This window comes from Panthera uncia (genome assembly GCF_023721935.1).
Source record: "Panthera uncia isolate 11264 chromosome A1 unlocalized genomic scaffold, Puncia_PCG_1.0 HiC_scaffold_17, whole genome shotgun sequence".
Taxonomy (NCBI): Eukaryota; Metazoa; Chordata; class Mammalia; order Carnivora; family Felidae; genus Panthera; species Panthera uncia.
In genome coordinates this window covers 57,924,889-57,939,634 of record NW_026057577.1, presented here as the reverse complement: position 1 = coordinate 57,939,634, position 14,746 = coordinate 57,924,889, and the positions used below count along the sequence as shown (strand labels likewise).

The 14,746-nt window shown below is 39.6% G+C and overlaps 1 pseudogene; it reads right to left on the bottom strand.

The window, feature by feature from the left end:
- Positions 1-14,084: 14,084 nt before the first annotated feature.
- Positions 14,085-14,516, bottom strand: LOC125935233 (AP-2 complex subunit sigma-like; annotated as a pseudogene).
- Positions 14,517-14,746: the final 230 nt, after the last annotated feature.

Below are 14,746 nucleotides of genomic sequence, written 5' to 3'. Positions count from 1 at the left end.
CCTCTTTCCATCTTGAGTTGCCAGTAGTTCAAGCTTTTGGAGATTTTGAGCTACTTCACTGATCCATGATGTCACTGGGCACTGGAGTGAGGAGTTTTAGGGATGGCAAAGGGAAGTCACTAATGTAGATGAGAAGTAGAGAGTGGTCTGCCTGAAAGGCAACATCTACCCCATTCATATTTTGTGAAAAATATTACTCAGTGAAAATAATAAATAGTGAATATTAATTGAATCAAAGTGTGCTATAATTATGTGGGAAGGTGTGAAGTGGGAAAGGAAGGATATATTTTTGTGGGAGGAGCATGAGAAGGTTTTGAAAAGTTAAATCTAGCTCTTCCACAGTAGGAAGTCAATAGACAATATCCAACATTTTAAAATCAGGAAATTGGGGCGCCTGGGTGGCTCAGTCGGTTGGGTGGCCGACTTCGGCTCAGGTCATGATCTCGCGGTCCGTGAGTTCGAGCCCCGCGTCAGGCTCTGTGCTGACAGCTCAGAGCCTGGAGCCTGTTTCAGATTCTGTGTCTCCCTCTCTCTGACCCTCCCCCATTCATGGTCTGTCTCTCTCTGTCTCAAAAATAAATAAAACGTTAAAAAAAAAATTTTAAATCAGGAAATTGCCCCCATGTTTTAATGTATATCACTTATATTCATTTCATGCCATCTAAAATATTTTTTCTCATTTTATGTATTTTTTACATTTAGATTCAAGTTAGTTAGCATATAGTGTAATAATTATTTTAGGGATAGAATGCAGTGATTCATCGCTTATATATAATACCCAGTGCTCATCCCAACAAGTGCCCTCCTTAAGGCCCATCACCCATTTAGCCCATCTCCCCACCCACCTCCCCTCCAGCACCCCTCAGTTCTCTGTATTTAAGGGTCTCTTATGGTTTGTTTCTCTCTCTATTTTTATCTTATTTTTGCTTCCCTTCCCCTATGTTAATCTGTTTTGTATCTTACATTCCACATATGCGTAAAATCATATGATATTTGTCTTTCACTGACTTATTTCGCTTAGCGTAATACACTCTAATTCCATCCACATTGTTGCAAATGACAAGATTTCATTCTTTTTGATCACCAACTGATATTCCATCCCGTGTGTGTGTGTGTGTGTGTATGTGTGTATGTGTGCACACACACACACACATACACACCATATCTTCTTTATCCATCAGTTGATGGACATTTTGGCTCTTTCCATACTTTGGTTAATAGTGCTGCTATAAACATTGGGGTGCGTGTGCACCTTTGAATAAGCACTCCTGTATCCTTCAGATAAATACCTAGTAGTGAAATTGCTGGGTCGTAGGGTAGTTCTATTTTTAGTTTTTTGAGGAAACTCCATACTGTTTTCCAGAGTGGTTGTACCAGTTTGCATTCCCACCAGTAGTGCAAAAGGGTTCCTCTTGCTCCATATCCTTGCCAACATCTGTTATTGCCTGAGTTGTTAATGTTACCCATTCTGACAGGCGTGTGGTGGTATCTCATTGTGGTTTGGCTTGTATTTCCCTGCTGATAAGTGATGTTGAGCATCTTTTCATGTGTCTGTTAGCCATCTGGATGTCTTCTTTGGAAAAGTGTCTATTCATGTATTTTGCCCATTTCTTCACTAGATTATTTGGTTTTTGGACATTGAGTTTGATAAGTTCTTTATAGATTTTGGATACTAACCCTTTGCTATGTTGTTTGCAAATATCTTCTATTCCATCAGTTGCCTTTAATTTTGCTGATTGTTTCCCTTGTTGTGCAGAAGCTTTTCATCTTGAAGAAGTCCCAATAATTCATTTTTGCTTTTGTTTCCCTTGCCTCCATAGACATAGTAAGTAAGAAGTTGCTGTGCCCAAGGTCAAAGAGGTTGTTGCCTGTTTTCTCCTATAGGATTTTGATGGCTTCCTGTCTTATGTTTAGGTCTTTCATTCATTTTGAGTTTATTTTTGTGTGTGGTATAAGAAAATGGTCCAGGTTCATTCTTTTGCATGTTGCTGTCCAGTTTTCCCAGCACCACTTGCTGAAGAGACTGTCTTTTTTTCCATCGGGTATTCTTTCCTGCTTTGTGAAAGATGAGTTGGCCATACGTTTCTGGGTCCATATCTCAGTTCTCTATTCTATTCCATTGATCTGAGTGTCTATTTTTGTGCCAGTACCATACTATCTTGATGATCACAGCTTTGTAATACAGCATGAAGTCCGGAACTGTGATGCCTCCAGCTTTGGATTTCTTTTTCAACATTACTTTGGATATTTGGGGTCTTTTCTGGTTCCATACAAGTTTTATAATTGTTTGTTCTAGCTCTGTGAAGAATACTGGTGTTATTTTGATAGAGATTGCATTAAATATATAGATTGCTCATCCAAAATATTTTCGAATTTCCATTGTTATTTCTTATTTGAGCAAGGGATTATTTAGAAGCTTATTTCTTGATCTCCATATATATGAAGGCTTTCTACTATAGTTTTATGACTGATTTCTTTTCAATTGCAATGTGGTCAGAGAGTATATGCTGTATGACTTCAATCCTTGGAAATGTGTTGAAATTTGCTTTGTGACACAATATATGATCAATTTTTCCATATATGCTTTAAAACAATATATGCTCTGAAGTTGTTGAATGCCCATGTTCTCTCATGCTATTTCTTTTTTTTTTTTTAATGTTTATTTTGAGAGAGAATGAGAGTGGGTGGGGGAGGGGCAGAGAGATGCAGAGACAGAATCTGAAGCAGGCTTCAGGTTCTGAGTTGTCAGCACAGAGCTCGACGTGGAGCTCAAAACCCACAAACTGTGAGATGATGATCTGAGCTGAAGTCAGATGCTTAACTGACTGAGCCACACAGGCGACCTTCTCATGTTATTTCTTGATCATTTTGCTGAAGTCCTCTGTGTTCTTATTGATTTTGTTTGTTCTATGTTAATAAAATATGTTAATAAAAACTCCCCCTAAAGTATTTTTGTCTATTTTCCCATATGTTTCTGTCAACTTCTGCTTTATATTATTTTGAAGCTATATTTTTGAAATGGATATTAATTTATAATGGTCACATTATAAATTTCCTAATGCAAGTTTTATTCTGTCCTTCTTTACAGATATAGTTTACTGGATCTGATATTAACATAGCTATACTCACTTTCTTTTCATTGGTATTTATATTGTATTTCTTTATCCATCTCTTTACTTCCAACATTTTTGTATTCATATAGAGATATAGATAATTCTTTTTTTTTTTTAATTTTTTTTAACGTTTTATTTATTTTTGAGACAGGGAGAGACAGAGCATGAACAGGGGAGGGTCAGAGAGAGGGAGACACAGAATCTGAAACAGGCTCCAGGCTCTGAGCTGTCAGCACAGAGCCCGACGCGGGGCTCGAACTCACGGACCGCGAGATCATGACCTGAGCCGAAGTCGGCCGCTTAACCGACTGAGCCACCCAGGCGCCCCTAGATAATTCTTAAAAACATAATTTTGTATGTCAGTTTGAAGATATTTGACTTTGTCTCATTGCAGTATATATGATTACTATGTTGGGGTTTATAATCTTATTGAATTAAGTAACTTATTGTTACCCTGGCCTACATTTTTTTTTTTTGTCTCCTTTCTTTGTTTTTACTTTGAATTTTTGGAATTATTGTTATTTTATTTTTTCCCCTCCTCTAGCTTAGAAGTTATACCCTGCTGGAGTGCCTGGGTGGCTCAGTCAGTTAAGCGTCTGGCTTCGGCTCAGCTCATGATCTCACAGTTTGTGGGTTCGAGCCCCGCTTTGGGCTCTGTGCTGGCAGTTCAGAGCCTGGAGCCTGTTTCAGATTCTGTGTCTCCCTCTCTTTCTGCCCCTCCCCTGTGCACGCTCCGTCTCTGTCTAAAAAATAAATAAACATTAAAAAAAAAAGAAGTTATATCCTCCTTTGCATGTAGATAATAAACGAAATCTTCACAAGTCTAATGTGATTGTTATTTTTATCTTCTTCCTAAACAATGTAAGGATCTTAGAGTATTTTGATTCCATTTATTCCCCCCACTTTTACCTGACACTGTGGTTGTATATTCTAATTTTTATTGTGTGATAAGGTCATTATTAAGTTAAATTAAACTCCTCCCACCCCTGACTTCTCCTGAATCTTCAAGCTTTCATCTGGAGTCTTTTTCCTTCTGCCTGAATAATGTCCTTTAGTTTAAGTCTGTTAGTGACAAATTCTATCAGATTTTGTCTAAAGATGTGTTTCCCATTCATTCTAGTACATTTACAGTTATTTTTTCAGCTTTTTAAAGATAATACTCCATTGTCTTTTGTTTTACATTGCTTCTGTTAAAATCAGTTTTCTGTCTCATTTTTGCTTCTTTGAATGTTTGTATTATAATCAGGATCTGTTCAACATTATTCTTTGTCTTTAGTTTTGGAAGTTTTACTGTAATATGACTAGATATGGTTTCCTCTTTTCTTTTTTAAAGATATGTTTGGAATTGGTTAAGATGTGTTGAATATATGGCTTAATATCTTGATCAGCTTTGGAAAATTCTTACCATAATTTCATCATATATTACTTTTACTTTATTCTCTCTTTCTCAAGTATGTGATATCTTCTTATTATATCCTCTTTTACTTATCCTAGATTAGATATTGTCCATTAACCTATCTCTACATGATTTATTTATGAATAAATGAATTATTTCCTCTGACCTATCTTCCATTTCACCACTTCTCTCTTCATCTGTGTTAAACTCATCCACTAAGTTAATTTCAGCTATCTTCTTTCAGTTCTACAATTTTCATTTGTTTACTTGTATAGTTTCTAGTTCTTATCAAAATTACCCATCTTTTCATTTATCTCCTTGGGCATAGTGAACAGTTAAATAAGACTTTTACTGCTAATTTGCATATCTGAAGCTCTTATGGGTCTGTTTTGTGGTTGGTTGGTTTTTTTCTGGGTTTGTTTGATTGATTGGTTTATGTTCATGTTGCCTTATCTCATCACTTACCTTGTTATTTTTTTATTAGGTGCCTAATGTTGTATTTTCAACATTGTTTGTAAAATTAATTTTAGGCCTAGGATGACATTTCCTTCGAGAGAGGAACACCACCAGTTTGGATTGTCTCAATTCAGCTTTAGAGATGAGGTCATTTGAAGTAGAGATTTAATCTTTATAAAGCTTTATAAACCTAATCCACCCTTTTTCCTAGAGTGATCCCTCAGGGTCTCCATTTGTAGCTCACCAGAGATCCCTTTGCTGGGGTGCCTAGCCCAATATGGCTGTCAAAAGCAACTTATAGCCTCTCAACCTCTTCTTTCAGAGTTGGCAAAAGTCCCCAGGAAGAAATCATCTCCACATGTTGGGTCACCTCCCTGTACCTCTATCCTCCAGCCTGGGGATTCTTTACTATCTTGAGAGTTCTCAGATGTCTTCAGACAGACATTTCTAATATTCTGCTGAAAAATTCCTCTAATTTTCCTCAGTGGGTAGATTGGTTTAAATTGATAAGTCTATCATTACTAAAATCTAAGTTATTAAAAAAATGAGTTACAGAATCTACTTAATGACATTACACCATTATATAACTAGGGCTAAAAATGTATATCTTGCTTCCAGGGTGATATATTCCATTTCTATACCAATATTAGAGTATAAAAATTACTTTCCCTACTTTAGCGTCTATGAGGGAAATTGCAAAATTATAATGACAATTTGGGAATTTTTAGGTTTTTTTATTATGATATAAAGTAAGCTGTTAGGAGATCTTTCTCCATTTCCCGTCTTCAGTTGTAATTTTTTATTTATTTTGGATATATGCTCACAGGGTAAAAATATATTAATGTAGAATTACATAAATTCTGGATTGGCCTCTGTTCTGCTAGGGGAAATCTGAAAATGTTTTGGCCCTTGAAAAAAAATTAGTCTTGAATTTTTTTTCTATTCTGTATTTCTAAGATTTCTCCTCCTTTTCATAGAGTTTTTATCTCCTTCCCCTCTGATTGCTATCTTGTGCCAGAATCCTGGGAAATCATTGCTTTTTTTAAATTTTTTTTAAATTTATTTATTTTTTTAACGTTTATTTATTTTTGAGACAGAGAGAGACAGAGCGTGAACAGGGGAGGGTCAGAGAGAGAGAGACACAGAATCTGAAATAGGCTCCAGGCTCTGAGCTGTCAGCACAGAGCCTGACGCGGGGCTCGAACTCACGGGCCGAGAGATCATGACCTGAGCCGAAGTCGGCCTCTCAACCGACTGAGCCACCCAGGCGCCCCTGGAAATCATTGCTTTAAAGCAACCGGCATCATGGTCAGAAGATAGCAGGAAAAGTCCATTTTTTTTTCTTTTTTATTAAACAAGCAACGGCATTTAAGTTCTGAGATGATCAGAATCCAGTGACGTTGCTCTCAGATTATGTGCCCTGGAGCCTCAGGAATCTCTTGAGACTGAATAATTCCCAAGCTTGAGCTCGGCATTTTGTCAAAACAGATTGAAGAGTGTTTTTTGCTTTATATAATTTTCAATTAAATAATCCTATATGCTATGATTCCTCATGACTTTGCTATTGGATGAGAGCATATGGGATTTGCTTTTTTAAAAAATCAAGCACTTTATACATAGATCGGAGGATTTGGATGTGACAAGTTTGCCCAATATGTTCTTGATACTCCCTTTCCTGAGGCCTGCAGATTAGAAGATCCTTTCAAGTAGATAATGGCAATGGCTCGCTTCCGTCACAGGTGGGTGGGTGATTGATTATAGCTTTCCTGAATGAACTCTTGTTATCCGTGGGAGAAATGCCCGTAGGCCACAGACCTAGGTCAAGCATCCTCAGTTGAAGTTGCTTATTCATTTTTATTCATGAAACGGCATTGCATTTGTTGAGTATGTCCTAAGTATCAGCCCTGGGAATAGAGCAATTAAAAGTCAGACTTGGTCTTTGCCTCATGGGACTTCTGTTCTAGTGGAGAAAACATGATGAAAGTACATAATAAATAGGCAAGAGAATTGTAGGTTGTGCTGTGCATCCCAGGAAATAGCAGGATGATGAGAGAGAGAGTAATCAAGAAGGCCACTTCAGATAAGAGGGTAAAGGAGAGTCTAAAGCAATCAGCCTTGGCCTGAGGCATGTGAATAAGTCAGTCATGTAAAGATCTGGGGAGAAGGAAGTTCAGGCAGAGGGAATAACCAGTGGGAAAGGATTTGCTATCATCAAAGACTAGAAAGGAGGGCACCCTAGGATGGGCAGGAATCAGGTTTTTAGGAACCTAGAGGCCTTGGTAGATTGCATGTTGGTCCAATTGTAAGTGAATATTTTCTCAATATGCATGACTGAAGGGATCCAATTATCCTTCTTAGAAGGCCAAGGAAATTTGTCAGGACTGATCTCATAAACTGCGTAGAGTTCTGTAGCCTATAGGAAAAGCACCAAACCACTAAACCCAAAGTCAGGACACATGAAGTATGGGTCTCAGTTGTGTTCATTGTAAAGCAATCCTCATGATATTTAGCCAGTCGTTTCCATGAGGCTCTTACCAAGTCTGGATCAAATTCTGACAGCGTCTCAGCTGGTCTGCTCACCATAAGTCGGGATGCAATACAGAGTCAAGGAAAGCACTTGACTCAGAAAGGCAGCACACTTAGGATATGGCAAACTACTGTCCCAAAGATCCAGCCCCCCACAGCGTGGAATTGGAGCTGATTTTATGTTAGGAAGAGGGGGAGGCATGAGGGGGTTGGAGTCAAAAAGTAACTGATGGCTGTAGACACCTGAGGAAGGGCATGTAACCTTATCTTTGGTCCCTGGATCTTTGCATACAGGAATCTGGTCATGTGGTTCCTGTAAATCTTAAACATAACATAGTCATGGCTGTCCTTCCTTATCTCCTCGAGTGAGGTAGGTTTCAGGTAAAAAAGTTTGTACTTCCTTATCTCCTCATGTCAGGTAGGTTTCAGGTACAAAAGCAGTTTCTGGCAAATCTCATCTGTAAGCAAAATTCCTCCCATGATTAACATACCTACGTGCAGGGCTAATCAAAAGTTCCTTAAGCTATAGGTCACGGCAGCAGGGGAAATAGAAGCAATATGGAGTCAGACATGCCACGTTTCTCCCTGTTACAACATAATGCATGTGAAAGCATTTGTCAACACAGAGAACTGTGTGAACACAAGATGTTATTCTTTTGATTTCTGGCACAATCTATGTCCTGTAATTATCTTTCAAAGAAATTTCAGAGGGGTTACAGACCATCTGGGCATAACATCCTGAGTAAAGCAGGGAAGACTATGCCCACTTATGTGGTTGTAGGAAGGGTTAAACGAGGTTGTAGGAAGGGTGATTGTGCCATACTGCATGCCTGTCCCAGAGGCCATAGCTGCCTCCTCCCAACAAACTTTGTTCAGTGCTTATGTTCTGGATCTTTTACTATGTCAGCTCTAGTCCCCACTTCAAAACTTACCTGTCCTGTGACCCATGTTATCATCATTCTTCCCTGTAAGATAAAGAAGGATGCCTTTATGATATTCCCACCAAGTTATACCACCCCAGAAAAATGAACTAGTGTCCAGAAGGCCTAAGCAATAACTAGTTTGGGGTTATCAGTTACTGCAGAAGTCATTGGTCACATATGTGTATTTCTGGATTTTTTTGGACTCCCTGAATTACATCCAGTGAATAGCTGCTGATTTTGCATGCAGGTAGTTTGGATGTTAGACCAAAGCAACACAACAGACATTAATTATCTATACATTTTTTCCTCTCATTTAGGCCTTATCACTCAATTCCGGGCCAAATCTCCCTGATCTATCCACTGCTCTAACAGTCCCGATGTCCAACCCAACATTTTGAGCAGCATTCTCCTTCCTTCCTCTTCACCAGGAGCCCTGTAGCTATGGTGACCGTATGTCCCGGATCGTTCTGGTGTCTGTCTGTTTCTCTAGCATAATTATTAATTCATGTACTTACCCCCATCCCCCTTTCAAATGTATGCTAATTTGAAAAAGAAGTTATGTGGTAACTCTGCTTGCTGCTGAATGAATTTGAGCAAAGCTGGAAGGCACATCTAGGTTGAGAAAAAGAGACTGCAGAGCTATCAAAGCAAAGTTAAGAAGATGCCAGTGTCTCTGGGGCTCCTGGGTGGCTCACCCGGTTAAGCATCAAACTTTGGTTCAGGTCTTGATCTCACGGTTTGTGATTGGCTAAGGTCATGATCCTGTGTTTTGTGCATTCAAGCCCTATGTCAGGCTGTCTGCTGTCAGCACAGAGCCCTCTTCGGAGCTTCGGATACTCGGTCCCTGTCTCTCTGCCCCTTCCCTGCTCGCATGTGTGTGCATACATGCGCACGCTCTAAAATAAAAAAATTATTCTTTAGTACATAGAGATTTTACATTGTTTCCTTTTTACATTAGGCTAATTTCATTATACGTCCCCCAAAGAATTTCACTTCTGATGTCTATATGCTTGAAAATCTTTTTTTTTTAATTATCCTATCATATTTCAACAAAAGTATGTGAACAAATTGAAATTAAAAAAAAATTCTTGTGACTGTAAAGCTCTAAGGGTAAAAAAAGAAAGAAAACTTAAGGTGGTCCTGTCACTATAATTGTTTTCACCAACTATAATCATTAACCATGAAAGTAAAATTTCACTGGAAATGTATCACTTAGTAAGATGGATAGGGCTGTTTTGGTTTTTAAGCAAGTTCAGTTATTTTTGGCTGAGTATAATTTATTGTATCAATTGTATTACCTTTTTTATTTTTCAAACGTCAGTGCTGAGGAGCATTATTTATATAAATAACCAATGAAAGGACTTTTCTTCTAGCAATGTCATTCATTTCTCTGAAGTTCAGAGTTATAGGTAAAAAATGAGCCAGTAATCCGTTATCAAAATACATTTTTAAAATTTTTTTATTTTAGAGAATAAGAGTGAGAGTGAGCAAGAGGGATGGAGGGAGAGAGAGACAGAGAGAGAATCTTAAGCAGGCTCCTCGCTCAGTGTGGAGCCCTACACAGGGCTTGGTCTCACCACCCTGGGATCACGACCTGAGCAGAAATCAAGAGTCAGATGCTCAGCTGACTGAACCACCAGGTGCCCCTCAAAAATAATTTTTAATGTGCTATCAGCTGACAATAGGTTCACTTTCACCTTTTTGGTAAGTAAAAACTTGGAAACTAGCTTTTGCAAGAATTGGACTTACTAAAGAATTTATTTCCCAATCTTTAAAGTTGTTCACTTTCTCAAAAGCAATGCCAATATTTTGAACTGTTCCCTAGTTTGGAATCCCTGGGGTCTTTCCTCTCTGGAGCAACACCCAGAATGCAGTATAGGACAGGTAGGAGGTATTCCTGCCTTTTGTCAAAAGTGAGAGAAAAAAGGCTAGAAGAGAGGAAGTGAGAAAAGTAGAACCAGCCAGGCAAGGGACTTTCCCAGGCAAATGAATTTCAGGCAAGAGCCCCTGTGCTCATAAATCTGGAAACTGATTCCCTTAGCCTCTAACCCACAAATATACACCCTGAAAGAAAATCTTCCTGATGCTCAGGACTACATGTACCTCACACTGAAGATCCAGCACCAATATCTAAAAACATCGACAATGTTCAAGAACTGTCAGAAATTTATTTTCTTTTTATTAAGTTAACTTTATTTACTTATGATTCGGTAATATGTTCACTGGAATAAAATTTAAAGACATTAAAGGGTATATAGTAAACCTTTGCCCTCCCACTCTTGTCTGTCAGCCATCAGTTCTTTTCTCAGGGAATGGGTGTGACAGTTTCCTGTGAAATTCGCAAAGATAATCTGTGCATATTCATGCAATTATCAACAGATATACTTCTTCCTCTTTTGCAACTGCCACTTTACACGTTGCATTGCGCCTTACTATTTTGTTACTGTTTTGCTTAGAAATTACACTGGAGATTTTTTTTCATGCCATCATGTGAACAATCACGTTTGTTGGACTGAACAATATTTTATTGAATGTTACATTTGGCTTAAATATGCCCAAATTGATAGCCTTTTAGGTTATTTCCAATCATTTCTTTTAAAATAATACTCAGATAAATGTGTTGTTCATGTATGACTTTGCATCTGTGTGAATGTATTTGTTGGGAAACTTCTTTTTTTTTAATGTTTATTTATTTTTGAGAGAGACAGAGACAGAAAGCGAGTGGGTTAGGGGCAGAGAGAGAGGAAGACACAGAATCCGAAGCAGCCTCCAGGCTCCGAGCTGTCAGCACAGAGCCTGACGCGGGGCTCGAACTCACGAGCGGTGAGATCATGACCTGAGCCGAAGTCTGACGCTCAACCGACTGAGCCACCCAGGCACCCCTGTTGGGAAACTTCTAAAAGTGGGATGTCTGGGCAAAAGTCCTGTGTATGTATTATTTTGATTAAACATTAGTAGAGTGCTCATCTCCAGAGAGGATGTACCAATTTAATCTACCACCAGCCAACACTAAGAGTGCCTATATTATCTATAAAATCTGTAACTATTACTACATAACAAATCACCCCAAAACTTAGTGGCTTCAAACAACAACAATAATTTCTTCCAGTTTCTGTGGGTCCAGCTGAGGAATGACTTAGCTGGGTTGTTCTGGTTTGGGATCCTTCAGAAGGTTATGTTCAGATGGCAGTGGGGCCTGGCGTCATTTTGAAGACTTCCTCGGTCCTGTGTCTGGTGTAGGACTGGGTGGAGCCAAATCGTTGGGCAATGAAATTGCTGGGTCCACTGAAATGTCTCTTTCTACCCTTTTGTGGTCTTTCCACATAGTTACTCTAGCCTGGCGGCATCAGGGTAGCCAGACTTCTTTGGAAACAAGAGGCAAGATAGGTGCCCAGGGCATGCAATTTAAGGAGGCATTCTTTTTTTAAGGCTGACCCTGCATTGGCACAACATTGAGAATGAGTGCTTTCTTTCTTTCTTTCTTTTTTTTTTTTTTTTTTGAATGTTTATTTATTTTTGAGAGAGAGAGAAGAGAGCATGAGTGGAGGAAGGGGAGGGGCGGAGAGAGGGAGACACAGAATCTGAGGCAGGCTCCAGGCTCAGGGCTGTCATCACAAAGCCCAACCCGGGGCAGCACTCACTAACTGGGAGATCATGACCTGGACCGAAGTCAAATGCTTAACTGACTGAGCCACCCAGGTGCCCCAAAGATGAGTGCTTTCTTACATTTTGGGACCTGGCATATTTCTTGCCTCACCTTGGTCCTGGCCCTGCTTACACGTCACATGACATCCCTTCTATACACCATTCTTCTGACGAATAACAAGCCCACCCAGAGGCAAGGGGAGGAGGTGCAGAGGAGAGAACTCCATTTTGATGGGAAGAGTGTCATTCACCTTGTACAAAGAATATACTGAATATACGTTCAAGCTCTGTACCTTGCCAGTCTGACGAGTAAAGCATGGCTTTCTATTTCAAAATAAACTTTCTGTGTCGCCTGAGTGGCTCATTCACTTGAGTGTCTGACTTCAGCTCAGGTCATGATCTCAAAGTTCATGTGTTCAAGCTCCAGGTCTGGCTCTCTACTGTCAGTGAGGAGCCTGCTTTGGATCCTCTGTCCCCCTCTCTGTCTGCCCTTCCACCCCTCCCCCAAATAAATAAACATTAAAATAAAATAAACTTCTTTCTGAATGTAGTGAAATTATACTTTTAACTTACATTCCTCTTATTATAAGTGAGGTAAATATATTTTGCGGTCTGCTTTTTCTTTGGCTAATTGTCTTTATAGCCTTTGCTCATTTTTCTGTTGGTTCTCTATTGGTTTTCACCCATTTTTCTATCAGTTAACTCAATGTGTGAAGGGTTAACCAATCTTTTGTCTGTGATGTGAGTTGTGAACATTATCTCAGTTTATTGTTCACCATTTGACTTTGCTTATGATAGCTTTTTCATGAAAAAATGTATTTTTCTGTAGTGATATTTGTCTTTTAGCCTTCTGTATTTTCTGTCATGCTTGGAAAGGCCTGTATCACTCTGAAATTATAAAAGTTTTTTCATGTTCTCTACTCCTGTGTATGTGTGTTTAGCTTGCTTTTTTTTTAAATTTATTATTTTTAAATTTATATCCAAGTTAGTTAGCATATAATGCTATAATGACTTCAGGAGTAGATTCCAGTGATTCATCCCCTATGTATAACACCCAGCACTCATCCCAACAAGTGTCCTCCCTAATGCCAACTAAAGGGTGGACCTTTAGCCCACCCCCCCATCCACAACCCCTCCAGTAACCCTCAGTTTGTTCTCTGTATTTAAGAGTCTCTTATGTTTTGTCCCCCTCCCTGTTTTTATATTATTTTTGCTTCCCTTCCCTTATGTTCATCTGTTTTCTATCTCAAATTCCTCATACAAGTGAAGTCATATGGTATGTGTCTTTCTCTGACTAATTTCACTTAGCATAATACCCTCCATTTCCATCCATGTAGTTGCAAATGGCAAGATTTCATCCTTTTTGCTCACCAAGTAATACTTCACTGTAGGTGTGTGTGTGTGTGTGTGTGTGTGTGTGTGTGTATATATATATATATATATATATATTATATACCACATCTTCTTTATCCATTCATCTGTCAATGGACATTTGGGCTCTTTCAATACTTGGGCTATTGTTGATAAGGCTACTTAGCTTGCTTTGTTTTTTAACATGTTTCCCTTTGATGCATTTTTAGTGTTAGATTAGTATTTTTACTTTAAGTTGTGAAGAAGGGATTCAAATGTCCTTTTTTCCAAAAGGTATCCGGTTGACTTAAAATGTTACCTATGTCATGTCACATTCATGAGATTTGTCTCATTTTTGTCTCGTTCTTCTGTCCCACTCATTCATGTGGGTGTTTATGTGATAGTTCCATGTGTCTTTGATGGGACCACAGATTTATTGGGGGCTCCACACATGCACTCACGATGTCACTCAACAACTGCATGGTTACTCAGTGCCCACATGGTGGCTTCTGCCCGAGGCTGTGCCCAGAGGCAGTGGGGTGCAGTCTTCTCCCCGGTGGCCCAGGCCCCGTTGGTGCCTTCCTCCTGGGCAGCTGAGGAGGGCACCAGGGTGGCCCTCACCTGGAAAGGGGGTGAGCAGGGAGCCGGTGGCCAGGGTGGAGGGGCTGGCTGCCCTCACCCCAGGGAGTGGAGCGTCTGCAGCTGTTTCACCATCTGCTGGCTGGTCTCTGGGATCTTGCCAGCCAGGAACACTTTGTCCACAACCGTGTAAACGTTGTAGAAGTTGAACACCAGGTCCAGTTCACAGACATTGTGGAAATACTCCTTTAAGACCTCCACGAAGTTGTGGATTGCCTAGCATTGGGAAGTGATCTAGAAATGCAGACCTCTACCAGGTTGGTGTGATTGATCTCGCACGGTCGTTACGCGTGCACCTCCTCATTCAACCTGTTCCTCATCTTCATCGAACTGCATGTACCATGTGGCCAGGTGCACCTTGCCCATGCGGTCCTGGTTGAGGATGTAGCAGATGTGGGGACTCCTGTCTGGACCCCAGCTGCTCAGTCTGGTGGCTATCGGGCAGCTCCAGCTCTGGCAACAGTTCATTTTTTTTCTCCCCACAGTTTTAGGGATCGTAGCCACGTGATGTATTTTAATACCTGGTAGTCTACTTCCCCTTATTTATCATTTTCATGATGTTCTAGGTTATTCCTTCTAGTTTACTTTTCCATGAAAACAATTCCTACACTTGATCTTAGCCAAAAGGCGAGAAGTGATCCGTGAAAACAATTCCTTAAGTTAATTGCATGGTGATATTACCAGTCATTAAATGTGAT